The 27,322-nt window shown below is 40.1% G+C and overlaps 1 protein-coding gene across 8 annotated transcripts in view; it reads left to right on the top strand.

Moving 5' to 3' along the window:
• The first annotated feature begins 18,568 nt into the window (after window positions 1–18,568).
• Scn3a (sodium voltage-gated channel alpha subunit 3) overlaps window positions 18,569–27,322 on the top strand; it is a 109,827-nt gene continuing 101,073 nt past the window's right edge. For 7 of the 8 annotated variants that reach the window (XM_028894685.2, XM_028893288.2, XM_028892543.2 and 4 more), the window contains exon 1: window positions 18,569–18,824. The gene's annotated coding sequence lies outside the window, so the exon portion shown is untranslated. Of the gene's footprint in view, window positions 18,825–21,458; window positions 22,636–27,322 lie in introns of those variants that run through there. The other variant, XM_037204839.1, reaches the window with a different exon arrangement.

The following is a 27,322-nucleotide window of genomic DNA, read 5'->3' as shown; positions in this document are numbered from 1 at the left end:
GTGTGTGTGTGTGTGTGTGTAGATCAGAGGGCAACTTTATAGAATGGGTCTTTTCCCCATCTTTAAGTAGTTTTGGGGGATTGAAGTGATACTGTCAGACTTGCACAGCAATGCTTTACATAGTGAGCCATCTCACCAATCTTTAGGAACATTTTTGAACCTTCGCCTTTTGAAGAATTTTGAACTGAAACAACAATAACAACAACAAAAAAAACACATTAAGTTTTCTTCCTGATAGCTTTTTGAGATTCACGGGAGGCAGATCATCCAGGTAGATGGTCTGGGAGGGACACCTCTTCATGCAATCAACAAAGGAACTACTGCACATCCATCTTCCCCGTGACTTGAGGGCTTCAAGGAAAGAGGTGTGCTATAATTATTACCTACTTCCTCTTGTTCATAGAAACCATTAAAAGAGAGCAACACATGGGAAGGCTATAGGATTCATTCCCTCAAGTCTGGCCCTGGTGATGGATAGATATTTTGTTTCCGAGGTCTTTGGGTGGGGAAGAATACGGCAAAGGATAAGAAAATCATTGAAGCTTTGTTTTAACCCCAGACCATGCAATATGCAGTGAAAAGAGAGGAAAAATGAGGTAATTTCACAACAGAATAGACTTCAAAATATTTCAGTTGCTGGGGAAAAGGAGTCAACTGTTAAAAAAAATGAAGAGACAAAAACACAATGGTTTAAATACAGGCCACTGAGTTGGGAATATAAAATGAAATATTCTATTTTAAATTAGGTGAATTAGACAGGCAGTGGTGGCTCAGACCTTTAATCCCAGCACTCAGGAGGCAGAGGCAGGCAGATCTGTGAGTTTGAGGCCAGCCTGGTCTACAGAGCAAGTTCCAGGACAGTTAGGGCTGTTACACAGGAAAACCCTGTCTCAAAAAACAACAATGACAAAAAATGGGGTGAATTAGGTTTAATAAAATTATTTAAAATATATGGTTTAATAAAATTATATAAAATATAGAGTTATGGATAATTAGATCAAACAACTAACACTTTTACAGACTACCCCCTATTCATTCACTATTCATGCAAAGTGAACTTTCCTTAGTTGATGGGATGGAAGTTCTTAGGGAATATTCCAGATGAAAGAATAAATGGGAAAACGTCACAAAAACTACAAATTCTGGCAAGATGGCTGAGCGGGTAAAAGTGCTTGTTCCCGAGCCTGATGATCTGAACTTGACAGACAAAGTCCACTTCAAGGGAAGAAGAGAGTAGACTCCACCAGTTGTCCTCTGCCTTCCATATGCATAGCATAGTGTGTATAAGTACACACACACACACACACACACACACACACTAAATATATATACAAAATTGAAAACGATGGGTTCTGTAAGTTTGTATTGAAATTTTAAACACAAGTATTGTAAGACATAGGAAGACTCGTGCTGCAACATCTTCACTAACATTGTCTGACCTTGGGACAGTGGAAGGCATTTCCACTTCCCCTGGATGTTTAACTTCCACAGACATTTTCATTATGGGCATAATCCTTTAAGGAAGCCATTTCTAGGAAGGGTATTTCCTGAGGACTGCAGATGTTATCATAAGACATCCTGTCTTCATTCATCACTGTCTCCTACTGGGATTGTCTAGTGGCATTGGACAAACTTGAAGCCCTATGGTCATCCCTTCACCTTCTAATCTCCATCCCATAGTATTTCTTCAGAGAACTTTGTCAAGTTCTCAGTTCCTACAGCATGAGTGATGTTTGCACCGCCTTCAGTTTACTAATGAGTAACTTACAATTGGTCAGAATCTATTTTCCTTTGGTCACCAAGACTGGTTCAAGATTGGACATAAACTCCAATCCAAGCCAAAGAATTGGAAAAGCAAACCACTGGCACAGGTCATATGAGGTGTGCTTTCCTTTCAGTTGGACTTGAACTTGGAGCTCCTGGAGGCCACCTTGAATCAGAGAGAAGAGTATGTCTAGGAATGCTTTCAGTAGTAAGGGAAGGAAACAGACCAGACAGCAAAGCCCAGGCTTGTCAAGGTCAGGAGCCAAGTGTCAAGATCTGGATGGCATTTTAATTCTACATCATTGCTCCTAAGATGTATGATTCTTGGCAATGAGAAAAAGAGTGAGCATTCTTTTTGGTAGGCAGCTGCAGCCCTGTGTATGAATAAATAAATCATAAGTTGAGGTTGGCTTAACAAATGTCTTTTCATTCCAAGTGATGTGGATTATTAATGTAATTGATCAGACTTTGAGGAAACCACATAAATGAAACAGCACAATATTAAATACACACACACACACACACACACACACACACACACAACCTTTTATTTGCCAAGTGCTCAGGGAAACACTAGCAGATAAGTGATGACAATCAGAAAGTAGTTTCAATTTTAGCACTTGAGATTCTTTTTCAACTATAAATAAGGCTTATTAATCATGTCTCTCTTTTTTTCTCATCTGCGCAGGGCTTTGCCTCTGCTAATGCATAGGACACACCATACTAGGTGAACTGGGCTTTTAGGGAAATGACTTCAATCTTATTTGTAATTGTTTCTATTATTTACAACATCATGAAGGCATTCTGCAGGTATAATGTGCTACCAAATGCCAATGCCATTAATGTGTGAAAGAGACACCATAGAGATCTCTACTTTTGACCCCATGTTTTTCCTTCATATTTAAGATTTAATAGCAACTCTAGGATTGAACCTGGTCTCTGTGAGGCTGAGCACCCATGTCTACCTGATTGGACCACAGGGTGCCCAGGTGTTGGGTTAAACTTTATTTGTGAGTGTCTGTGAGGATGGCTCTGAATGACATTAATATTTGAACTGGAAGAGTACAGCAGGTTGTCCTGTTGTATGTGGGTAGGCACCCCCTTAGTCATTAAGGACTGCATAGAGGAGAAACTGAATAAGAAAGATTTTTATCTCTGCCTAAATATCTAAGGGATGGGGCTCCTTTCCTGCTTCTGGACTAGAATGTATGGCATTCCTAGGTCTCCAGCTGTCTGCTGTCCCTCTGGAGCCTCAGCCTCCATAATTGCACAAGTGAGTTTCTGATAGTAAGTATATCATCTGTCTTCCATCTACCTATTTTCAACCTTGGTTTATTTTCTTCTATATCTATCTATCTATCTATCTATCTATCTATCTATCTATCTATCTATCCATCTTTCACCATCATCATCATCATTTACCTATCTATCTCTTTGTCTATCCATCTAGCCTTATATCTGTTAGTCTTTCTTCCTGTCTGTCTGTCATGCTGTAGGTTCTGTTTTCTGGAGATCCTAGATTCATATAAGCTCTCTCTGTCTCCCAAGCAGAGATGTTGATTTCAACTATGAATTGAAAATCTCTTTTAACAAATCACTAAATCAGTAGTTTTCAAGAGTAGCTGAGGAAGTTTGAGCAAGTTGGTAATTTTTTTTTAATAAGAGAAAAAGATTTGACATTTAAAATAGTCATATGGGTGTACAATGATCTCAAATCAAAAGTATTATTTAAGATAAACCCATGAAGCACGATTCAATAATTATTCTCACATAAGAGTGCCCCAGTTCCTACAGGTAACTAACTGTCTATGTGCATGTAGGACACCTGGTTGGGTGAGCCGATTCTGTTCTCTTCTCTGAAATGGCCACAGGACCCAGGTTTGGCCATCTGAAGCCAGCCTCACATTATCTCAGCCTCTGAGACTGAGTCAGTTGGAATGTTTCTTGGGACTTTAGTAGGCATATGGTAATAAGTTGCATTACTTTTCACTGTTTTTCAATCTTGCTGGATGTCAGTCACAATTTTTGGAGTATTCTATGTACAGAAAGGTAAGGAAGCACTTGAGAAAATGGAATCAGACATGGGGAGAAATGGATATTTACTTTTGTAACAGGATCTGGAACTCACTTTGTAGACAAGTAGACCAGGCTGACCTTGAACTTATAAAGATTCTCCTTCTTGTACCTTCCAAAAGCTGGGGTTAAAGGCATGTGCCACCATGAACTCTTGATGCCAGCATTTGAAGACTTGGACACAAACGTGCCATAAGTACATCTAGTCCCTGCCCTTTTTAATTCCACGAGGCTTTTATAACCTCTTTCTCTTTATTCCTTTTTTAAAAAGATTTATTTATTTATTAAGTATACAGCATGTATGACTGCAGATCAGAAGAGGGCACCAGATCTCATTACAGATGGTTGTGAGCCACTATGTGGTTGCTGGGAATTGAACTCAGAACCTCCGGAAGAGCAGTCAGTGCTCTTAACGGCTGAGCCATCTCTCCAGCCCTCTTTATTCCTTTTTAATCAAGTTCAGCCAGTTACAATCCACAAGGCCACCAAATACAACTGATACAAAAATAGAGATATAAAATGTCTTTAAACTGTTTTTTAAGAAGTGCACATTATTATGTTTTGCAGACACTATTCTTTGCAGTGTCTCTGACTTCAGGACATTTACATTTTCTAAGTCTGTATCCCATTTTTGAAACTGTTTCTGTAGCACACAAATAGGAGCAGTCCCAATCTGGGGTCCCATAACACCTGTGCATACCATCACCTTCCCACACACAGTATGTTGAAAGGCAGGCTGGCTTTGTTGACAATCATCTCCCAAGTGCAGCAAGCGCCCTGTGACCAGGGAACATTCCTCTCTTTCTAGCCTGCCACCATCTTGTACAATGCCTGGAGCAACTTATCCAAGAGTTCTTTGAGTAAATGAACACCTCAAAATTATTTTCAAAGCATCCACATCACTGTCTGAAACTATTCCCTGACATTTCAGAATTTTCTTGACTTAGTGTATCCTTTCCTAGTCATTTTATATGTGATTATGCTTACACACAAAACAAACTGAAAATATCTCTTTGATTTCTCCTAATAATCAAACCTCAGAGATGAGAGACAATTCTACCCATTTTCCGTATGTAAGCTATAGAGCTGATCAGGCTATCTCCTTTTGCTGGTGTTTCCAAACCTACACAGATAATGTGAACCATAAATCTTCCTTTAAACTTGGCTGCTACATTCTCAGCTGCAATCTTACAAACAAACAAATAAATAAATAAATAAATAAATAAATAAATAAGGGGCTGGGCAGAGTAAATTAGCAAACTCTACATGAAGGCTGGAAGCTGACACTCTTAAAACAGTGAGAACAAATCAACAACCAATGTTTATCCAAGTGCTTACAATCGTCCGGCCAAGATGGAGCACCTGCCTTGGTGTTAACCAGCATTTAACTACTGGGTCTTAATTCCAGGAATTATTCTAGACTCTAAAGTCTGTGTTTGCATTATCTGTGCTTCTGTTTGGCTCCCTCCTGAGCTTCCCTTAGTCCTTGCCCGCCCATCCACTCAGTCAGGCTGCTGGGGGCAGGAGCACACCACAGCTCTAAGTCCGTTTCTTTGCCGTGTGACAGCTCAGTGTCATCCCACTTATTCCACCTGAGGCTGAACAATTGAGGCCAGGTGTGCAGAGACACAAACCAACAAGGACCAAAGCCAGACCACCTGTCTTCTAAGGTGACCGAGGAAAGGATTTTTCTAGAAGGCTAAACATTGCCAATTTGGCATGAATTCTGCCCGTAGCTTGGGAATGTTTTAAGGAAAGGTGAAGGTACTACTTTTTTTTTCTCAGATAGATTTAAAAAGTTGCCTTTGAGAATTTCATATATGGGTCTTGTGCTTACATCTTGTCCTTCCTCCATTTCCTGCCTCCAACTACTCCAGTGCCAGAGTCCTGCATCTGACCTGTCCTCTCAAGTTCATGGCCTCTTTTTCTTGGTTATTATGGCATATATGTATCTGCACATACTAATAAATACAACCATGATTTTGTTTCATGTTGCTTCTACATATATATGTTTTTAAGGCTGACCATTTGATATTGGATACCTATTTAGGGGGTTCGTCCGCAGGGAAAGCTGGTTCTCCTTCTGACTACAGTCATTAATTGCATAGAGTGCTTCATGTAGGCTAGGGCCTTCTGAGATTCCCCTCACCTACAATGGCATGTCAGCTGGTGTTGTCATTATTCCGGTCTTGTTTAGGCAGCTAGACTGTTGAGATTTCACGGGTACAGCTTTCCTGTCATATATAAAAGACAAACTTGCAGCAGATGTCTTGGTCCTCTGATATTACGATTTTTCTACTCTGGATGTTCCCTGAGCCTAGGGTACAGAGGCTGTAAATGTATCAATTGTAATTGGACACACTGGGGTCAGTTGTTCTCTATGTTTTGACCAGGTCTAGATTTCTATAATGGTTTCTGCTGCAAAACAGGAGCTTCTTGGATGAGGAATAAGATCTAAACTTATCTGTGGGTATAAGAATACATATTTAGAATGCAGTTAGAAATTATACTGCTTTAAGATAATTGGCAGTAGTGGATTTTCCTCTAGATCCCCTGGCCTTTCCAGGCAGAAAGAGTTGGCTATGTTTACAATCCTCGGCACAAATTTCCTCCTATCAAGTAGGCCTTAAGTCCAATTACATGGCTCTTGCTTACCCTCAAGATGTGTCACTACTACAACATCAAGGTCATCCTGCATGTATGGTCCTTGTTGTGGTTCATAGGCATTACAGCTGGGCAAGACTATGGCTTTTCTCCCTTGGCAGTTTGCACAGCACCTTCCAGTACTATGAGAGCTAGTCCTCAGCAAGGTAGCAGAGAATATTTATCAGCTCAACATCTGATAGAGAATTGGTATCCAGAAAATGCAAAGAACCCAAAAAGAAAGAGTTAAAAAAAAACCTACAAAATAAAAATGACCCAATTAAAAATAGGCCATGGACCATAGCTGTGCAAAGTAAACTTAAGTCCCATTTGGTCAGAATGTCTAAGATAAGAAAACAACCAACAATACATATTTGTGAGGATGTATGGAAAGCATAACCTTATTCACTGTTGATGGAGTTGTAAAATGCTGCAGATGCTCTGGAAATCAGTATGGGGAATCAAAAAGGTAAAACAGAGATTTACTTTATAGACTAATAGCTCTCCTTGGCATATGACTAAAGGTCTTGACATCCTACCACACAGATACTTATGCAGTTGTGTTTGTTGCTGCCCTATTCACAATATCTAGGAAATGGAAGCAACTTCATGTCCTTCAAGTGGTGAATGGATAATGAAAAATATGCTACATACACAGTGGAGGTCTACTCAGCTAGAAGGAAATAAAATCATGGTATTTCCAGGTGAATGGATGGAACTAGTGAGTGAGCTAACCCAGACCCAGGGGGAAAAAAAAACACTGTATGTTCTTGCAGTTCCTAGCTCCAAATTCTCAGATGTGAGTATATAACATGGAGTGACCACAGACGCTAGAAAAGTGAAAAGGGATTGTGGCATGTGGAAGGGAGGCTCTAGAGAGGGGAATGGGGAGTTACCATACAAATACAGGTGCTCTAAGTGGGAAATGGAGGAGAGGCAGTAAGTTGGGAAGGGAAAAGGGATGCCAAATACAGAGAGGGAAGGAGGGCAGATAAATGCCATCAAAGATGTTTGAAAAAGCCATAGAAAGCATATTATTGTTAACCTAAAATCACACACACACATGCACACACACACACACGCACACACACACACACATGCACACACACACACACACACACACACACACACACACACACACACACTACAAGTATATCACTTATATTGACAATGCTACCCAAGAGCCATAGATTTTTATCAAAACCCTAGTTTCAGGCATAAGTAACCTCCTTCTTTTGAGATTTTATTCAGGGAGTCCAAGAGACATGCCATCCTTCAAAACCAGACAAGCCAACAACAACAAAACCCCCCAAAACTATAGACTATTGCCACTGCCCTTGGTGGCCTCCCAGAATCGTAAGGTAGTCCCTGTTGCTGAAGACGCTATATATTTCAACCAGGACTTGGAGGGATTAAGCTAGATGTGACCTGGAAGCTAAATAGATATATTTAAAAAAAAAATCACTTATGTTGCTAGATATCACTGACTACAAGAAAAATAAATATACCAGCTTAAAGCTGTAAGAGCAGTTGTATGACTGCTGCCCCTTTCATTGGGGCCACATTGTGAGAACCATTATCGGTAAACTCTTTATTTTCCATTTCAAAAGCAATTGTCTCTATTTCCAGCCATTAAAGCTTCCTGAATTAGAAGTCTGCTGACAGTGGCTCATAATTTCATCCCACCCACCGCTGCCACTTTCTTAACTAGGTCTTATATTTTACCATGCTGCAGGATTACAACGAGCATTCTTTTTTCATGTGAGGAAAGAAACAACCCTTTCCTGGGTAATTGTCCTGGATTACATTGGATTGCAATGTTTATTTCCATAATTATTTACCATGTGCCATGAACACAAGTGACACCTCAGAAAACCTAGTGATTACAATGATCACTAAGATACTTAAACTACATTTACAAGCTATCAAAATGATCTAACATATTTAATAATCATTTTACCTGTGTGCACACAGCAAATGATAAAAGGGAGGATGTATTTAAGAATTGTGGGGAAGAGTGTTCTTAAGAAAATGTCAAATGTAGCATAGGCAATGCATTTTCCAATTCATTATCTTTTATTGCCTGTTTTATTATAAAAACTAAAAACTCAAAAACAGAGAAAGAAGTCTAGTGCATTTATCATCGCATACAGTCATCACTTAGGTTTTTATCAAAGTTGTTTAATCAATCATTTTATTTCTGTCATTTTAGAACAAATTTCCAATTTTATGATGTTATTTCCCTGTATCAGTAAGAATGTCTCAAATATGCAGTTATTTTTCATAAGATCCAATGTTATAATTATTCACAGTAAAATAAAATATCTTGTATTTACTTAAAACCTTGCTCATGCCATTTAAAAATTCCCCCTTTCCCCCTGAAAATAGCTTTCCCTATTTGGTTGATTAGACTTGAGTTGTGACTACTGGGCACAGGCACTTGGTTCAGGGCTCTGAGGTTGACTTGACTTATGGAAGCAGAGGACAAAAGCCCCTTAAAGATTTTGATGAGCGAAATAGCATGCTGATAGTGGTGTTCTGGTTAGCATCCTCAGCAACGGTGGGCTTCATCTGAGCTGGGCCACCAACTAGAAAATGATTTCAGAATCTGTAAGGGCTGGTCAGGAGGACCTCACTGATGTGGAAGCAGTGACAAGCTGATGAATGGAAGGTTTCTGTGATGAGAAACTGGTCAAATACAAGGAAACAGGAAAATAAAAATGCCTCCCTGTTTCACACTGCTGCACAATTATGGTGCCATAATTAAAATATATGACTGAAAATATAATGCTAATATTTATTGGGACAATGGCTGTCCTGTGTTAAGTGGGTCACATCCTTTTTTTTATTATTATTAAATGCACACAAGTGTATGAGCTAGGTGTCAGTGTTGTCTTTATTTTAACGATACTAGAATTACATCATCAGGATGTCAAACAGCTTGTTCGTGATCACACACAAGTAAACTTAGGACAAGAACGCTGGTGTCTACTGAGACTTCATTACTGAAGAAAGAATTGGGTTGAAAAGATAGTTTAGAGGAAAACTGACAAATTAATTATTTATGCTTTTGGCAGTCAAGGAGGAGGAGAGATAAGCCCTGAAAACAATATTTTGAGTGTTTTGCTACTGGATGGGGTAGCAAAATTGAAGTAAAATGTATATGTATAATGAAAACAAATATTTACTTCTTGCATGGGTAAGTTACAGACTGAACCTTAGGCTCATGTCCACAGTCAAGATTAATGCCAAGAGAGCAAACTCTCCAGGTTCTGGGCTGCATCTTCTAGCCACTAAAGAAAGGAAGTCCTTATCTTGAATTATACTGTTTGCTTCAAATCCCCAAGAAAAATACCTGGTCCAGGTGATTCACTAACCAAGAGAAAATAAGGGCAAAACAAAGGATGCTAAAAAAAACCTCAGGCAATATGCATCATTCAAAGAAGTCCAACCCCAAGTCTTTCCAAATTACACTCTTCACTAATAGAGTGAGTTAGAGACTCTGAGGAACTTTCTGGTATTGCAGTTGCTAAGTTTATCTCTGAAATAAAATGAAAAAATCAAACAAAAAAAAAAACTTCCATAAAATGAACCTTTATCCAAATAGCCTACTTTATAAAGAATGAACATAAAACAAGCAGTAAATGTATAAGGGAAGCTCAAAATCATAAGGCAAGTCAATATTCAAAAACAAAACACAGAACATACAGAATTAAAATCGTAATGTTTCTCTTAGTAACTTAATCATATGTAGATTGAGCATAGTTACTTATATGCACTAAATATTAAATGATGGAATGAGAGATTGTCTACTTGGAAGGTGTTATGTGCTTTCTTGTTATTATTAGCAATAGATGCAAGGCCTCATGGGAAAAACAGCAGTGTTTTTTTTTCCTTTAGCTTGGATGATCCGACAGTCTGACAGTGTCATACTCAAAAAGTTTGTGTAGGAAAAATGAAAAGGCCTGTTGCTTAGTCACAAAGCCCTAGAGTGGAGAGTATGTGCATATGGGTAAACAGATTATCCAGCAGTCCTTCCCGAAAGCCACAGAGGTGTACAGCTCTGGCTGCACGTACCTGCCCTTATCACACCTGTCTCTCCCTAAGGAAACTCTACCATAAGTCATGGGCATTTATAGACACCTGAAAATATTCAGTCACCTGAACAAATGAATCGTTTCTACATCTAACGTATGTAGATTGGTGAAATGCAACGGTTGAGTTGATGTTTTACACTGATGTACAGGTTGCCATGCATGAGTGGTGGTGGAGTAATCTTACTCTTGTTCTAACCAGTCCTTGGGTAGCAAGGCTTTGCTACTGTTTCTCTAAATGGGAGAGACATATAATGCAATAACATGTAGGTGGCATCATGGTATGATCCTACCATAGTGTCTGTATGTTGTGTTCTAGGCACCATATGAAGCAATTAAAAAAGGACATGGGAAGCTGCAGTATTTGTTCTCAAGGAACCCATAGTCTTGTGAATGAAATTGTTGCTGATGACAGCTGGAAAGATCTCAGCATTTACAGTGCAGTCCAAATGAAAAAAAAAATGCCACTAAAGTGGTCTCTGGGGAATAAAGGGAAGGTTTTCTAAGTCATTTATGGGAAGAGCAACAGGATATCAAGTTCATTACCCTAGCTGAGTATTCTGGAGTAATTAGCAGTTGCCCAGGTGTTAGAGGGAAATCATGATAATAATGGCAGTAAAGAAAGCAATTTGCTAGGGAAGGAACAGAACAGCAGAGGCATAGTCCTTCAAGATAGCACTGCGATCCTGTAGCTGGACAGCCATGGTGCAGGAGGTGTCTACATTAGAAGCCACGTGGAAACTGAGTATGTTTTACTGTATTCCTCCTTTATAATAAAAGTCAAAATAAATTAATGTTGCTGAATTAAAATACATCTAATTACTATACTATACCTAGTTAGTCATTAAACCTGGAATATTCGAGTCCTTGATATATGCTCATTTTATGGAATAGGTATATTTTTTATTTGTTTTTTGTTTGTGGGATACAGTGTGGGTGTTGTGTACTTACTCAGCACTAGAATGTGTGTGTGTGTGTGTGTGTGTGTGCACGCGCGCGCGCGTACACGTACACATATACATGTGGGCATATATACATGTGGAGGCCAAAGGTCAATGTTGGGTGTTTTTCCTTGATTGCTCCCTACTTTCTTATTTTGAGACAGACTCTCTTCCTGAACCCAACTAGGTTGGCTGGCTGGCTAGTGAGCTTCAGGCATCCACACATGTCCACACCACAGAGTGGGGTTGGAGGTCTGTGCATCATACCTAGCTTCTTACGTGGGTTCTGAGGATATGAACTCAAGACCTCCTTATGCTTGTAATTGCCAGGTAATTCACTGTATGAATCATTTCCTCAGTCCTTCTAGTGAGTACACTTTAAACTGACAATTACCATGACTTTAAAACAATTCTACCATCATGGAACATTTGCTTAGTGCATTCAGTTTTTCTAATAGAAAAAGGTGAAAATTATCTATACTTCCCAATTTTTAAAGACACTTCATAGAAAAGAGGGGGTACTAACCAAGAAAGTCTTTCACTGTCTTCCCAGAAGAGGACCATTTGTTCCTTTAATTATGACATATTACACACCAGGCATTGAGATAAACTGTGCTACTCTCGGGTTTATATTCTGATTTATCATCAGAAGACTGCAATGTAAAGTTGATTCCGGAGCTGGAAAGCCACGGGTGGAAAGAGACCAGTTAACCTGTGTTTATTTCCCACAAATGAAAACACACAGACAACAACTTTGTTTTCAAGGTAACAAGACAGAAGCAAAGGAGCTGAATGACAAGGAGTTCCAGAACACACTCAAAGCAGCAGACAGAATCATTCTATACTCAAAAAGGGAATGAGCAAGGGGTATACACATATAATGGATATGAAGGTGTGTATTTAATGTACCTTGGCATTTTACACTTCTTTTTTTTTTTTTAAGGACACTGGTATAAGCGAGGTGTGCTGTTACATGCTTCAGGAGGCCAAAGTAAGAGGGTCATGAGTGTCAACCTAGTTTGGACATCGCAACACTCAGCTCTAGAAAATTTTACATGAATAAAACACAAGTGTGGAACGCAAATGTAAGTAGAAGAGAAATATAAACAGGAAGCCCTGAAAGTCCCATCCATCTCTCCTTCATCTCCCTTCCCATCTCTAGAAGTGGCAAGCACCAAACCGTTAACGTGTGTATACGGAATTGGAAATGCAACCCACAGAATGACCTCTCTCCACCATGCTTGACTGTCTTATCTCAAACCAGTGCTCTTTACTTCTGGTATTAGAATTCATTTAGCCTGCTTTTAAATTTAATAACAAAACCACAGTGTTTTGTTTATGTGTGCCAGCCTTCTTTCTCCTCAGCTGTGAAAGACAGCTTGTTTCTCTGGGTACCTGAAACGGCTTTACTTCATCTATGTTGCTATGATGGATCAAGGACGTGCCCCCACTCTTTGAACCGTTCTTTTGCTGGTGAACCCTTAGGTGGCTTCCCATTTGTGCTGTTTTCAGTCACGTGGTCACAAGCATTCTTGTCCACACACGCATTTCTACCATGTACTTGCCAGTAGTATCACTTGCTCTGAAGGTACACATGTGTTCAGCTGTAGCTAATACTATACTATTTTTTTTTTTTAAAAAAAAGGTTGCACTAATTTCCATTCTCACTAGTGTCTCTGTGAATCCTTACAAATAAAACTATCAGCCTTTTGAACTTTAGCCATTCCAGTGTGTATTTAATAGGGTTTCATTGTTCAGCACAACAGCGGCCTCCTTCTCAGCACCACTTTGGGGACATAATGCTCTAGAACATATGAAATGGGGTCAGACACCTGGAATCTTTTCAGTTTATAGGCACTACAACAAAATATTATGTGGTTATGATGCTCTGAAAATCAGAGTCTAGCAGAATTAAAGCTCTTCCACGTTGTTCTTGCAGACCTTACAGACACAGAAGCTTAAGAATGGATGAATCCCAAGGACATGCCTAGAGGCTGTCGGTCTGCTCTGCCCAGAATCTCTCTACTTTGTCCACGACTTATTTACCAAGTGTGAAGGTTAACCTTGGTTGTATACTTTTCTGGATCTGGAATCAACTAAAAGATATGCTTCTAGGAGACCTGTGAGGAATTTTCTTCATCAGATTATTTGAAGACCCATCCTAAATGTGAGCAGCCCAGAATCTGGGAGACTGCCCAGAAAAAAAGGAGTTGGAAGAAAGACACTTTTGCCTGCTTGCCTTCACTCTTGCTGGCAAGTTCATCTATCCTATTGCTGGACATTTATTCACAGATATCAGAGCAGTGGTTCTCAGCCTTCCTAAGGCTGCAACCCTTTGATACAGTTCCTCATATTGTGGTGACCCCCTCCAACAATAAAATATTTTCATTGCTACTTCATAACTATAATTTTGCTACCATTATGAATTATAATATAAATATCTGTGCTTTCAGATGGCCTTAGGTGACCCCTGTGAAAAGGTTGTTAGACCTCATAAGGGGTTGAGACCCACAGGCTGAGAACCTCTGTATTAGAACTATCTCCTTCAGGGTTCCAATGCAGACTAATGATTGGCAGCTCTCTAGGAATCCTCCAGGCCTTCAACATCAGGTGAGGAATGCTGAGACATCTAGCTTCATGACTTGAGCAGCTCCCAGATTCTTGGCTTCTCCATTGTGAGATAGTTGGACTACCTAGACCATATCATGCAATCCAACCCAATAAATCTCTCTCTAACATATCCCCATTTTATTCGTTCTCTTCCTCTGGAGACCACTGACTACTACACCAAGCATTATCAGATACCACTGATGTTACAGAACCTTCTGCTTGTCATCAGTATCCTCTAGAATGTCTCAGGAGCCACTGACTGATAATCTAAATGTTACCTGGCATTCTGTCTGTAGAGAGTACAAAAGCCACCATGAAGCTAACTTCATGGCAAATCATGTCACCCTCACCATCATTTTTCCTTTCTACTATTAAAATGACAACTTCTGCCCACATAAAGTGAGTTTCAGGAGGACCCTAGGAGGGATGTATGGATTGCCCACCAAAGGAGAAATAGATGAGATCTACTTGAGCAAACTTGGGGTGAGGGGAGGTAATGGAGGGCAAGGAAGAACATAGGGGAATGGGAGTTTTGAGCTGGAATAGGAACAGAGTGGGAGAGCAAGGAAAAAATACCATGATAAATGAAGACACCATGAGAATAGGGAGAAACAGAATGCTAGGGAAGTTCCCAGGAATCCACAAGGATGACCCCACCTTAGACTACTAGCAATAGTTGAGAGGGTGCCTGAACTGGCCTACTCTGGTGATCAGATGGGTGAATACACTAACTGTCATCATAGAGCCTTCATCCAGTAACTGATGGAAGCACATGCAGAGGTCCATGGTTGGGTGCCAGGCTGAGCTCCAGGAGTCCAACCGATGAGAGAGAGAGGAGGGATACTATGAACAAGGGACATCGAGATCACGATGGGGAAAATGTACCGAGATGACCAGCCAAACTAGTGGAAACTCATGAACTGTGGACCAATAGCAGTGGAGCCCACATGGTACTGGACTAGGCCCTCTGGATAGGCGAGACAGTTGTTTAGCTTGACTGTTTAGGGGATCCCCAGCCAGTTGGATCAGGATCCATTGCTGGTGCATGAGCCAGCTTTTTGGAGCCCAGTGCCTATGGTGGGACATCTTGCACAGCCTTGGTGCAGGGAGGAGGAGCTTAGACTTGCCTCAACTGAACATACCAGGCTCAGCTGACTCTTCCTGGGAGACCTTGCCTTGGAGGAGGTGGGAATGGGAGTGGGTTGGGGGGTAAGGCTGGGAGGAAGGGAGAGGGAGGAGAGGGGGCTCTGTGCTTGGTATGTAAAACGAATAGAAAATTTAATAAAACTTTTTAAAAGTGAGTTTCATCAGCAATATAGAGGGACGATCTCCTTGCAGACTCTTTTTCTCTTTTTGTTGTGAGATATACTGAAACAATGATTACTACTTTCTTGTATTGTTCAACCCATTCCTCACTAAAATATGTCCTAGGATCCCCTCCCTTCCACAAATCAATGCTTTCATTTGGTGGCTGAGATTTGACACTGTGGAGCACCAAGAGTCTTCAATGTTTTCTTGAGTTGGTCCATGATTTGCCTTTATACCTATCAATGTTGGGACTGCCACATTGTAATCATAATGGCAGATGGGTTTTTATGAACATCTCAGATATTGTTGGGAATTCTGTCCTGATCCCAAGATACTATTCACCTAATATAAAGCTCAAGTCAGCAACTCATATAGCAATTTTAAAAATTAAACATTTGAGTACAACAAAATCCACAGGTATATAAAATTAATTCCTGCTGAGGAATGACAGTAGGAATATATTAAAAGTCTTTGTTTTCCATAATAAAGTTATTATGCTTCTCTAAGAGCAGAACCCTTTGTATATCCAGCAAAACCACTGCCATTCCTCCAGATCAGTCTCATGTCAGGTGACTCAGGCAATGTGTTAGCACTGTGGCATGTTGGCATGGGGAGTGTGCCTGCTGGGTACTAAGAACCAAGATTGCAGCGAAGTTTCAGGATGCAACATGGGGGAACATTGTCGGAAACACCTGGAATCTGTTCTATATTGGGTTTGAATTAATACGTTTGTCACTGTGTGTTCATAAACCTGTTACAATTGCCAGATTTTTCACAGCCCTGATATTCAGTCATGGTATCCACAGGTTAGAAGCTGGAGTCTGAGCCACCCAGCTCAATGCTTTGTTATTGTGTCCTTAATACCTGATCCCTTAGATGTCAGAAGGAACAATCTCAGAGGAAAATACACAGATCCAGTTGGCGTAGTATAGAAAGAGAGATCCAAACAGATTCTTTGAGGCTAGAAGGGAAGTTTGTGGAGAAGAAAGGAAGCCTCCACAAGCGACCTTCGTTGGAGCATTCTTGTGTGTCAGACATTGTGTCTTGCTGGGCTGAGACTCAGAGTGCCTGACCTCCGGTGCCTGGGAACTCCAGGGCACAGATGGCTGCTCGGGGTAGAGAGGCACTTACGTCAGTCCATCACAGCCCAGACTGAGGCTCAAGAGACTTTACTTATTTCTTGTCTTCTTTCCCAAGGACAGGGAAACAAATGCAACTTGGTAGGTAGAGCTACAAAACACTGGTAAAAAAAAAATAGCCATAAGCATGGGCTGCTACCCTGATAAGTAGAAATGGAGTGACTGGGCGTATGGGTCTATTAGGAGGTGTGGAGAGGTAACAATATCCTTGGGTCAGGGACAATTTTAGACTTCAGCAGACAGGTTTGGCAGTCTGCTTATATAGGAAAAGGATGCCTAGGTCATATTCTGCTTTCTCCACATGCATAGGTTTTCATGAGCTTATCCCCCAGTGAGAAGGGGAAGTAGCTAAGGGAACCATACACTGGTTTGACATAAACCTGAAATCACATAGAGAAGCCTTGAATGACTCAGTTTACCTGGATCTGAGCTCCCCTTTAAAACATCTTTAGGATCTGCCTCAGAGGAAAGCCCTGGTCTTGTGCATTTCAGAAGGCCTCTGACTACAAGACGTAAAGAAACAGCTCTTTGAGGAAGTTCTCAGAGAAAAATGTTAATTGACTCAAGTGTATCCCTTTTGTGCCATCAGGCAAAGCAGAGACTGTAATTTTTTTTAAAAGTAAACATTTCTTGAACATGCAGCTGAAAATATGGTGTTCGATGTATTTTCTGCTGTTTGCTATGAGTAAACTCCTTCCTGATAGACAATCATGGTCTAGCTTGTCTTCAATGCTGAGATGGCATCCACATAGTTGTATATAGATGCACAATTGTCCTATCAATATCTACCCTCAGTGAAGCTAGCTTATTTTGCCTGGGTGTGTGGATGACACCGGGAATAGCTGAAATCCATCTCTAAAAAGTATGTCAAGGGTGTTTGAGGTAGGTGGTTGGTAGTGGACCTGCCTGGCAAACATGAGGACCCCAGTTAAGGTCCCTAGTACCCAAGAAAGTGCCCAAGAGAAAGCCTGCCTCAGAGGCAATGCTATAATCCAGCAGTGCGTGCAGGGGCTGAGAGACCCTGGGAGCTCACTGGCCTATCACATGCCAGGTTCAGTGAGATAAATATTCTCTAAATGTGAAAAGTCAAATGAAAAAGAGCAGTTTATCTGCTTATCTTAACAAAAGTTATTTCCACGTCGATTATGTAATCCTGTGTTTCAATACCCTGGCAAGCATTTGCTTTGTTAAGTGTTTTTGAAGACTTGTGGATTCAAATACACAACCATTCAAATAGACAATTGGCTTGAATGTCTTCTTTATTTCTATTTATTTCTTGTGTGTGTTTAGTGTATATATGTGTCAGTGTAGTAAGTGTGCATGTATTCATGAAGGGGTGGGGTGTGTGTTGTGGGGAGGTAATGTTAGATGTCTTCCAAGATCTTCACCCCCCAACCCCCAACCCTCAAAAGACGGGGTCAGTCACACACCCAAACTATCTAATGGTCAAAACTAGCTAGCTTCATTGAGATATAGAATCTTCCTACATTCGTATGTTACTTTTGGCATTTTACCAAAATAAAAACAAAACAAAAAACAACAACACAAAAAGATTATGCCTGGATATATATTACACTGTTCTCTAAGACGCCAGATACTCCACCTTGGGAAAAAAAAAATCTCAAAAGAGCGGACTTAGAGAAGGCTTTCTGAAAACCTGTGTATAACATATTAGATAACCTAAGAAGCTAATTTTGAACAAAACTTTCTAGGTTTTAAAACACTTAGGATTTCTAATCAAACAACTAGAAATTTAGAAAAAATAAAGCGTCGCCACACTCGCATGGTAGCTAGGTTACCCGCGCTTCCACCACCTCACTGCTGTCACCGTGGGGACCTTTCGTGATTCATAATGTTTCCACACAGGTTTACCTCCTGCCTTCCAAAGAGATGGGGAATAATAGGAATGTTTTGTCGTTTGCGCAATTGCGTGTGTCTGCCAGTAGATGGCGGTAACACGTTGGGTGCTGCCAGCTTTTTTTTTTTTTTTTTTTTTTTTCCGCCTTCCAGGGCCGTTTTCTGATATATGTTGGGTACCATAGAGTGAATCTCAGAACAGGAAGCGGAGGCATAAGCAGAGAATTCTGGAAAGGTCCCTTTGTTTTCATGTCCACAGAGAAAGCAAGAAAAAAAATTGAATTTGCAAATCCCTGTGGTCCAAATCTGAAGAGCTGCAGGGGGTGGCACGCTCCCTTCTAACCATCTTGGATGCTGGCCTTTGTTGAGCTGTGATTCCTAAGGCTCTCCATCAGGTAAGCTGACAAAACATTTCATTATTTGCACCGCAGAATCTAGCCGCCAGATCTTCTTTTCATTTTAAAATCCTTCTTCATGCTGCCATATTTTAGCCCAATGTTTAAATGTAAATTATTAGAACTAAAGGCATCATTTGATTTGTAAACTGCTTACTATTCCTTTATTTTTTTCAAAGGAAACAGAGATTCTGTCTGGAAATGGTGACTTACAATACATACTAGGGATTAAGGAGTGTGTGTGTGAAACAAGCAGATGTTTGGGGTTCATTGTATTGAGAGAACATCTGTTTGGTTAGACTTAATGCCAAGCTACTGGATTTCACGACTATACACCACCTATTTAAGTGTTCAGCATGTCCGGCACCTTTAAATCATGAATGTGTAGTGAAATCTGAACTATCTTTCCTGTGTCTTAGTTTTTTTATTCAGCAGCTTTGGAGAGGCCATGTATGCAGGCAGTTACAATACAGAGGTGTTTGGCTATTTAGACATTATCATTTTTCTTCGAAATCTGGCAGCCTAGAGGGAGGGGGATTGCCAAGAGCAACGTTAAAATACATAGGATTTCTTAAAGATGAAATGATCCAAAGATTCCTGCATATTCCACAACGCCCTGTTTTGGTACCTTTTTGTGTCCCATAAGCTGGATAGATGGGTAGGTTTATTTTTTTTTTCCTGGAACATTTTATGATTGGCTTTTGCTATTAGTCCTATTACTACCAGTTACCTGGAAAAACCATTTGAGACTAAATGAGAATAATTTCCATTGTGTAGTCTGTGGTTGTCACTAAAATATTTCACACCATGCTCATAATGTTTCATTTAGTTAGTGATCACACCATGACCACATTACCAGAAAACCCACAGGCAATAGTTGAAAGACAAGTTTTTAAGATTAGACAGCTTTACATGTGCATATTGTGTATGTATGTATACACACACAATGGGGAGTGCAATGTCCCTTATGAGGACAAAGATGAAGGCATTAGTGTTTGTGAGAATCTGCATGGAAATATTTCATCCAATCCGTTCTGAATAGCATGTGCCCTGTGAGAAAAAAAGACCTGTGATTTCAACCCAGGCTTTGGTCTGTACCAAACAAAGGGCCTTAAAAACAGACGTGGAGGTACCTGAAGTATATTTCCTCATCATGTGGTGAACAAACCAAGGGATCTCGCTTAGTAATTTATGTTGAGTGGCAATAATACTCCCCCTTAAAACATTTCAAAATAGTGTCTGCCTCAGAGGAAAGCCCTGGTCTTGTGTATTTCAGAAGAACTCCAACTATAGGACATAAAGAAAAGTGTTCTCTTGGAGAGGGTTTCCAGAAATAAATGTTAATTGGCTCAGATGTATTGTACAGTACACACCATGCTTTCTGCAGGTGACTGGATGTGTGAGTAACTTTGTTCTTTGTAAATGCCAGAGCTGCTTGATTGAACTGGTTTATATTTATGAATGGATGTTTATATTTGGACCCTGAATATTACCTTTTTGTTTTGTTTGGAAAGTTTCAATGGTTCCTTAGTTGCTCATTTCTCTAGTTGCTCATCTCCCTTAGTTACTCTTCTATACATATGGTCATAATGTGAAAAGCCCATGTGCACACATCTCTTCACCTTGCAAAATATGCTCTTGGAAGTCTTCAGAAATGAAACGTTTTGATTACATGCCATCTAAAGCAAATTAGAGTATTTCCTTCTTTACAAAAATGTAATGGTGATTTCATTTACAAGATCCAGACACATATTAATTTTTTTTTCATGTAGTAGATTCAAGTAGGTTCAGCTCTCTGCTGGAAAGGGGGGCATGGTTTAGGTTCTACCACTTAAGAGCTCTATAGATTCCAAAAGGACACCAGCTACTGCAGAAGCGCATTTCTCCTGCCTGTCATAGTTGGGAAGTGGAGTCAAAGACCAATTCTAATTCATTCAGACTTCTCCCTGGCTCCCCCAACTCATGTGTGACAATGATTCTCTAAGAATGAGGGGAGAAAAACAGAGAGGTGGAGACATTTTCGTGGTCATTGGCCAGTTCCTACTTTGGTAGAAACACCAAGGAGTAGTGAATGGAGAAGTGGTGAAGAGCCCGGCAGGCAGAAACAGCTCCACTGTTTCCTAAAAAAGTAATTTAACTTCTGGAGACTCTATTGCATTGTCAGGAAAACAAGGATAAGCTGTAACATGAATGCTAAACGATCTTATAAATGAAATACACAGAGCCAGGTATTGGGGTAAATTCTGAAAGATCAGAGAAGCAGAAAGAAGCCACAGCCAACCTCACCTCGCCAACTCGACAGCTGATTGTGTTTCCTCAGACGGAAGGCCTTTGAGTCCTCACCCGAATGGATCTCAGCTGAACTGCTGCTCAAAAGTCTAAAAGCTTAAAAAACCTATAGTTTCAGGTCTTCACACTTTATATACCTTTCTGTTTCCTGCCATTACTTTCTGGGATTAAAAGGCATGTGTCTTTCCCAAGCAAAGACATGAGATCTCAAGTCCTGGGATTAAAGATGTGTGCCACCATGCCTGGCTATTTCCAGTGTGGCCTTGAACTCCCAGAGATCCAGATGGATCTCTGCCTCTAGAATGTTAGGATTAAAGGTGTGTGCTACTACTGCCTAATCTCTGTGTTTAATATAGTGGCTGTTCTGTTCTCTGACCCCCAGATAAATTTATTGGGGTGCACAATATGTCAACCACAATGAGCCTACTTAGAAAACTGAGGAAATGAAATAGGTTCTGTTCAGGGCTTAGTGCGGATGTTAGGATGTGATTGCCTCTTCTCCACCTTCCTCTCGAATCTGCCACCCCAACACCCACAGAGAGGAACAGGTATCATTGCTATTATTAGTGCCAGTGATGAAATACCTTCTACTGCCACAGGAAGTGGGATGAAACCACAAGGAATTCTGTAGCTTAGCAGTGGGTAACTGTCAAGTTGGAAGAGGGCCTTGGCTGAACATCAGCAGGACAGATGTGTTAACTATGACATTGTGAGTTAGTAGTGACATCCAAGGCACTTTCTGGAGAGTTCCTGGAGCTTCTAGAGGATGCTTCTTCCTGTCCCTGGGTGTCATTATGGACTGCATTGTGTTTATTTGTTTGTTTTCTTTCATGTTTTTGGCAAAATCAAATCCAAGGACTTTATTTCATTTTACCTTAATAGGACTTGCCTTTCAGACAAGAGGCCTCTGGGAGGACCCACACAGGCAATCTATGTTTTGTGAGAAATCACATTTTAAAAACAAGTAATTTCTATAATCCTATGATAATCAGATTACAGCATCTAAACCTCAGAAACGTCCTGGCTCATAACTGAGTCACAAACTCTCTGGGCTTAAATCCTGTTAGGGATACAGTGAAAGGTGGGGAGGAAAAATGTGCCTGATGAAATTGTTGACAGGCTATGAAGGCCTGCTTCTCCCCAAAGACTCTCTAAGTGCAGCGTCGTACTCCTGACAGCTGTGTGCTACGGGGATCTCTGGGAGCTAGAGCTAGGGTGACCTTTCAGCACCCCAGGCCTCCTAATCCTTTCCTTCAACCACCCTGGGCCTCTTTAAACTGACTCCAGTAACTGGGCTGTCAGCTCCATCTTCATGGCAGCCAGGATGACTTAATGGACTCAGGATAGCACAGAGCCGATGGCCGAGAGCGGGGAGGCTTAGCAACTGGAGGGTAAGATTTCTCAGCAGGACACGCACTGAGCTTGCTGTAGCTAGTCATTTCTCTTGGCTCCAGCTCCTTCCTAGCTCCTGTGAGTCCTTAATTGCAGGGTGAAGTTTATCTGAAACCATCTGTAAATGCAAGTAAGTAATGATGTATTTTTTTTCTTCCAACGAAATGAGCATATGATGAGATATTGGCTGAGTGTCTGTACACATGACTATTTCTTGTTATCTTTCATGCATAGAAACTTTGTGAACTTACTCGGTGACAATGGCTCACTTGTCATCTAAAAATATATTCTTCCATTTCTGCACTGGTATACTTGGTTGTTTTATTCGTTCTACAAAACAATGAGGGTCAGTTGCCCACCTGCTCCTGAAATACAATTTAAATCAGAAACAGTTAATTCCACTAATTTTAGGTTCTATTTTTATTAACTTTAATTCAAATTTGCTTTTACCCTTATTTGAATGTTGTCCCATGGACACTTTTCACAGGCGGCCAGTATGCAACAAGGCATCCGAATTCCTACCCGTGTGTGTGTATTCAGAAACTTGGGAAAGGAAAAGAGTTAGAACTGCTGTTACTGAATCTGGCACCTCAATTTGATCAGCAACTTTCACAGGTCACCTTTACCTGACAATATGTTTCACTTTGGGGTGGAGTTAGCACATTCCTCAGTTTTTCACTTTAATGGAATGTAACAAATGGTAGCCACCAAGTTCAGGGCAAAAAATACTGATTTCCACCTTGTTAACTGTGCAACAATAATAAAAGTTCTCTTCCTCACTGCCACATCTGCTTTGGCTCTCTGGGTCTCTGAAGTTTGAGTTTTTATCTGAATATGTCATTATATATTATAACCTCAGTAGAATTCTCCAAAATTTAATGTGAATACCTACTCAACCGGACACATAAGTTTCAATGTGCCAACTATTGATAGATTATTTTTTTAGGTCCCCATCTCTTTCACTCTGGATTTGAAGTTAAAGAAAATTATAGAAAGAAAATTTTAACCAAAATGTATGAATAAAGAACAATTAAAAGGAAATATTAAAGTGAGTACAGATAAACATGTATGTGACTGTATTTGGGTATCTTCAGGGATTGCCAAAGTTCAAAAATCCCTTTAAAAGTCTCTCTTATTTTTATAATAATTGAGTTAGACTTTTGCCCTTTTTGAGATTCCATGCAGGAAGCCCTCCATGTGATCAAGTTCCACGCTGGAGCAAAGTAAGAGAAATGATGGTCCCTACATAATTAAAGAGTGATTTAATATTGTTTTAGTCAGTGGGTGAATTCAAGGATGGGAAGTCACTCTTTAAATAACTTGGGCCATTTTTCTGCCAAGAAGTTCCCTTTGGGGAATTTTAATCTCCTGGTAGTCAGAATATACTTTATTCTTGAGTTATGCAGAACATTTTGTACTTTTACTTTCCCAAGAGTTTGGGTTGGAGTAATTAATTAAATCACAATTCTTGTTACTAAGTGGCATTGTGACTGGCATGTTCTTCAAAAGGTTCAACAGTACACATGTTGTGGGCTTAAGCCTCTGTCTGAGAACTGGTCACTTGTTGTTTATTTATTTATTTATTTGTTTATTTATTATTTGACTTCTTGATGTTTGTGTGTGACAATTACTTCTATGAAATGTCTTCTGTCTAACTTAAGATGTTCCCAGGTATTCTAGGAGACCATGGTGGGAATGACCTTAGCAGATGAAGCCCAAGGAAAGGGACACAGACTTATGTACAGACAAAGTGGGTTTGAGGAATTAGTGAGGCTGTTGACGATGAGACTAAGGATCCAGGAAGTTTCTGTCAAGCCATTCTAGGAGAGAGTGCCATGTCCTAGCTAGGGGACTGTTGGATTGAGTGGTTTCTCTGAAAACCAAAAAAAAAAAAAAAAAAAAAAAAAAAAAAAAAAAAAAAATTAAAAAAAAAAATAAAATAAAAAAAAATGCCAGAGTTTTTAAGAGAATTCCTCTCTCCATATGGGTATCAACTTCAATTTACTTATGATAAAGGACCCAGTCAGCAGAAAACAACTTCAGGAAGAATCTGGTCATTCTATGTGTCATCCCTTTCCCCAGTCCAACCAGTGTTGTTGCCAGAGACCAAGCAAGCCTGATAGAGAAGGAGCCGACTGACCCTATGTGGAAGCACTGCCATGTTGGCACTCAGACTCCTCCTGGGCAGCTGCAGCCCTGGCCTGCTGCCCACTATTGCACCAGCTCTTTCATTTCAAATCCCTCCTGGGTCTCTGCTTTTCCCACTGACATTTCTAGTGCCTTATCACTTTAATTAGAGTCGTGACCACCTTTGCTTTTGCTGTTGCTGCTAATGCTTCCCATGCTGTTTACATCTTGCTCCTGGTGGGCTAGTTGGTTCCCTATAATACACCCATTTCCACTCTGTGCTAAAGCTATTGAGATGTATCTTCTAAAGCTTTATGTATAGGGAATGTACACACCTTTTAGCTGCGAATTTTGCAATGTCACTGATTGTGTGTATACACGTCCTAAATCATATATAGTCTCAAAGTCCTAAAAGTAACTTTAATGTTACCAATTAGTTAATTAATATGTTAGTAACTATTTAGTTAAGGTAAATCCCCCCCTCCCTCTCTCTCTCTCTCTCTCTGTGTGTGTGTGTGTGTGTGTCTGTGTGTACTACTAGAGCTTGAATCTAATGTCTCCCACATACTAGGCATGTGCTCTACCACTTAACTCCATTCCAGCCCAAGAAATCCTTCAGTCCTTCTGTACCATCAGCTCCCAACAGGCTCTACCACCATCTTTACATATATGTACACAAAAATTGACATAAATCAAATCAGTATTGGAGGAAGAAGCAAAAGTAGAATTTACAATCATTATGTATACTCTCACACAGCCTGAGTAATATTGGATTACAATACATGTCTTTAGAATGAGAACCTAGCCAGTAAATGAAAAGTAAGAAAGAAAGCAATAAATACAGATTTGTGAAACCTCATTAGTTGAAAAGTCAACAAAAAGTAACTAAAAGGAAAAAGATACAGAAACATGCTGAATGCCAGGGGCTGGCTCAGCCCGGCCCACAGCTGTGAACACGCCAGATGGGTAACTGCAAGGGCAATGCTTGCCTGCTCCTTTGGCCAATTTGATTGGATTTTCCTGGGTCAAGTCTAGGTTTCAAGGTATGTTTAAAAGCCCTAGAAACATGTTTGAAATACACAGCCACATTTTTAACATCAGTTAACTAAAAGAAGGCAGGGAAAGTAAAGTAAAGCAAAAAAAAAAAAGTGTGGCTTGGGAGAACTTAAAGAGCTGAAAGCCATGGCTTTCCAATGCTTAGATGACTGGGTATGTAAAGACACTAGAGATAACTAAGAGGATAGCAAACAATGCACTTATATCCATCCCTATAAAGGGAATAAAGGAACTAAGTGAGTTGATATTTAGTTCAGACAGGTAAGTTCTTACCCTTACCTCTGGAAGTTGACCTCACCTAAGTTCTGGTTATTAAAAGTTTTACGAAACAGCTGCATAGACCGTTGCACACACTGGACAGTAGCCATCAGTGAACTTCAACTCACTCGACCACAGACTCCCCAGCCTTGTTATTCTGTTCTTTATGAATCCCTGTCTTGAGAATTAAGTCTGAAATAATCAGAAAGGAGTGGCTCTGTTGACCACTTTTAAATACCCAAGTCATCCAGCTTACAATGAGATGCATTGATTTTCAATGTTTTGAAACTGTAATTCTTGGAAGGTTTAGAAGAAAGGTTCTGTAGAACAATAAAAAAAAGCTGAAGCCAAAACACTTGGTAAAATGTTTTTTTTTTTTCCTCCAGAAAGTGGTGTTTCTGAGAAGGAAGGGAATTGATATAATCGCTAAGTAGGTTAATAATTAACTGTATTTCTAAAAAGGTATTCCATTCTTCAGGTGAGTCAGCTTTTCAGCTCCTTAAAGAGACACTTCCTGGTTAACACCTTAGGTGCTTCTCTGTGTTGGTTGTCACAGTCTGCTCCGAGGGGAGAGCACGCTCTGCTCTTTAGAGCAGTTTATATGCTGCCCTTTCTCATATTTGGGTCCTCATCATTCAACACTACTCCTTAATGGGGCTACATATCCATCCCCCAACCTTCTGTTCATCAAGTTACTGACCAGCATAGAGAGAAAGTCACTGAATCTTAGGTTGAGACTATCTATCCTTCAATGCAGTGTTTCTATGAGAAGCGCAGGGAACCCATTACCATGTTCAAAGTCCGATTTATGATGGAAGTCTCTGGCACAGTACTTGGATTCGCACAATGGGACTAGATTACTCACCTTAAAAGATGTATCTTTCTGTTACACACAAAATAGTGGGGTAACCCACAGTGAAACTACAAATATTAAATCAGTGAGGTATTAATAATAATGAAAGACCAAAGAAGGGCCACCTTAAACTAGTTAGTTGACAGTGTAGAAAACTCACTTATTTTTGATGTGCCCATTCCCAACATGGTGTCAGCTATAAGAATGCATTTGATTTGGATGAGGGGAGCGTTTCAACTTTCTATTCAATATCATTTGTACATTTTGAAAAAGAAAGTTCAGGAGTCAATGGAAAGTAGTAGAGCATATACAAATCATGATGTGGCTATTCATGCAAATTAACACAGAAAAGTCAAGACATATCACCAGGAAAACTAGGGCTACCTCCTATGCATCTGTTAGATAAGGTTTTTACTTGACATGCCAAAGCAATTTTAAGTCATTGTAATGTGCATTTTCTTACATACACAGTAGTGATACTGGTGTTAGACAATATCAATCTAATGACAAAGAAAAAAGTCAA

Source organism: Peromyscus leucopus, chromosome 4, assembly GCF_004664715.2.
Source record: "Peromyscus leucopus breed LL Stock chromosome 4, UCI_PerLeu_2.1, whole genome shotgun sequence".
NCBI lineage: Eukaryota > Metazoa > Chordata > Mammalia > Rodentia > Cricetidae > Peromyscus > Peromyscus leucopus.
The sequence above is the reverse complement of the archived record's forward strand: the minus strand, read 5'-3'. Positions and strand labels throughout refer to the sequence as shown.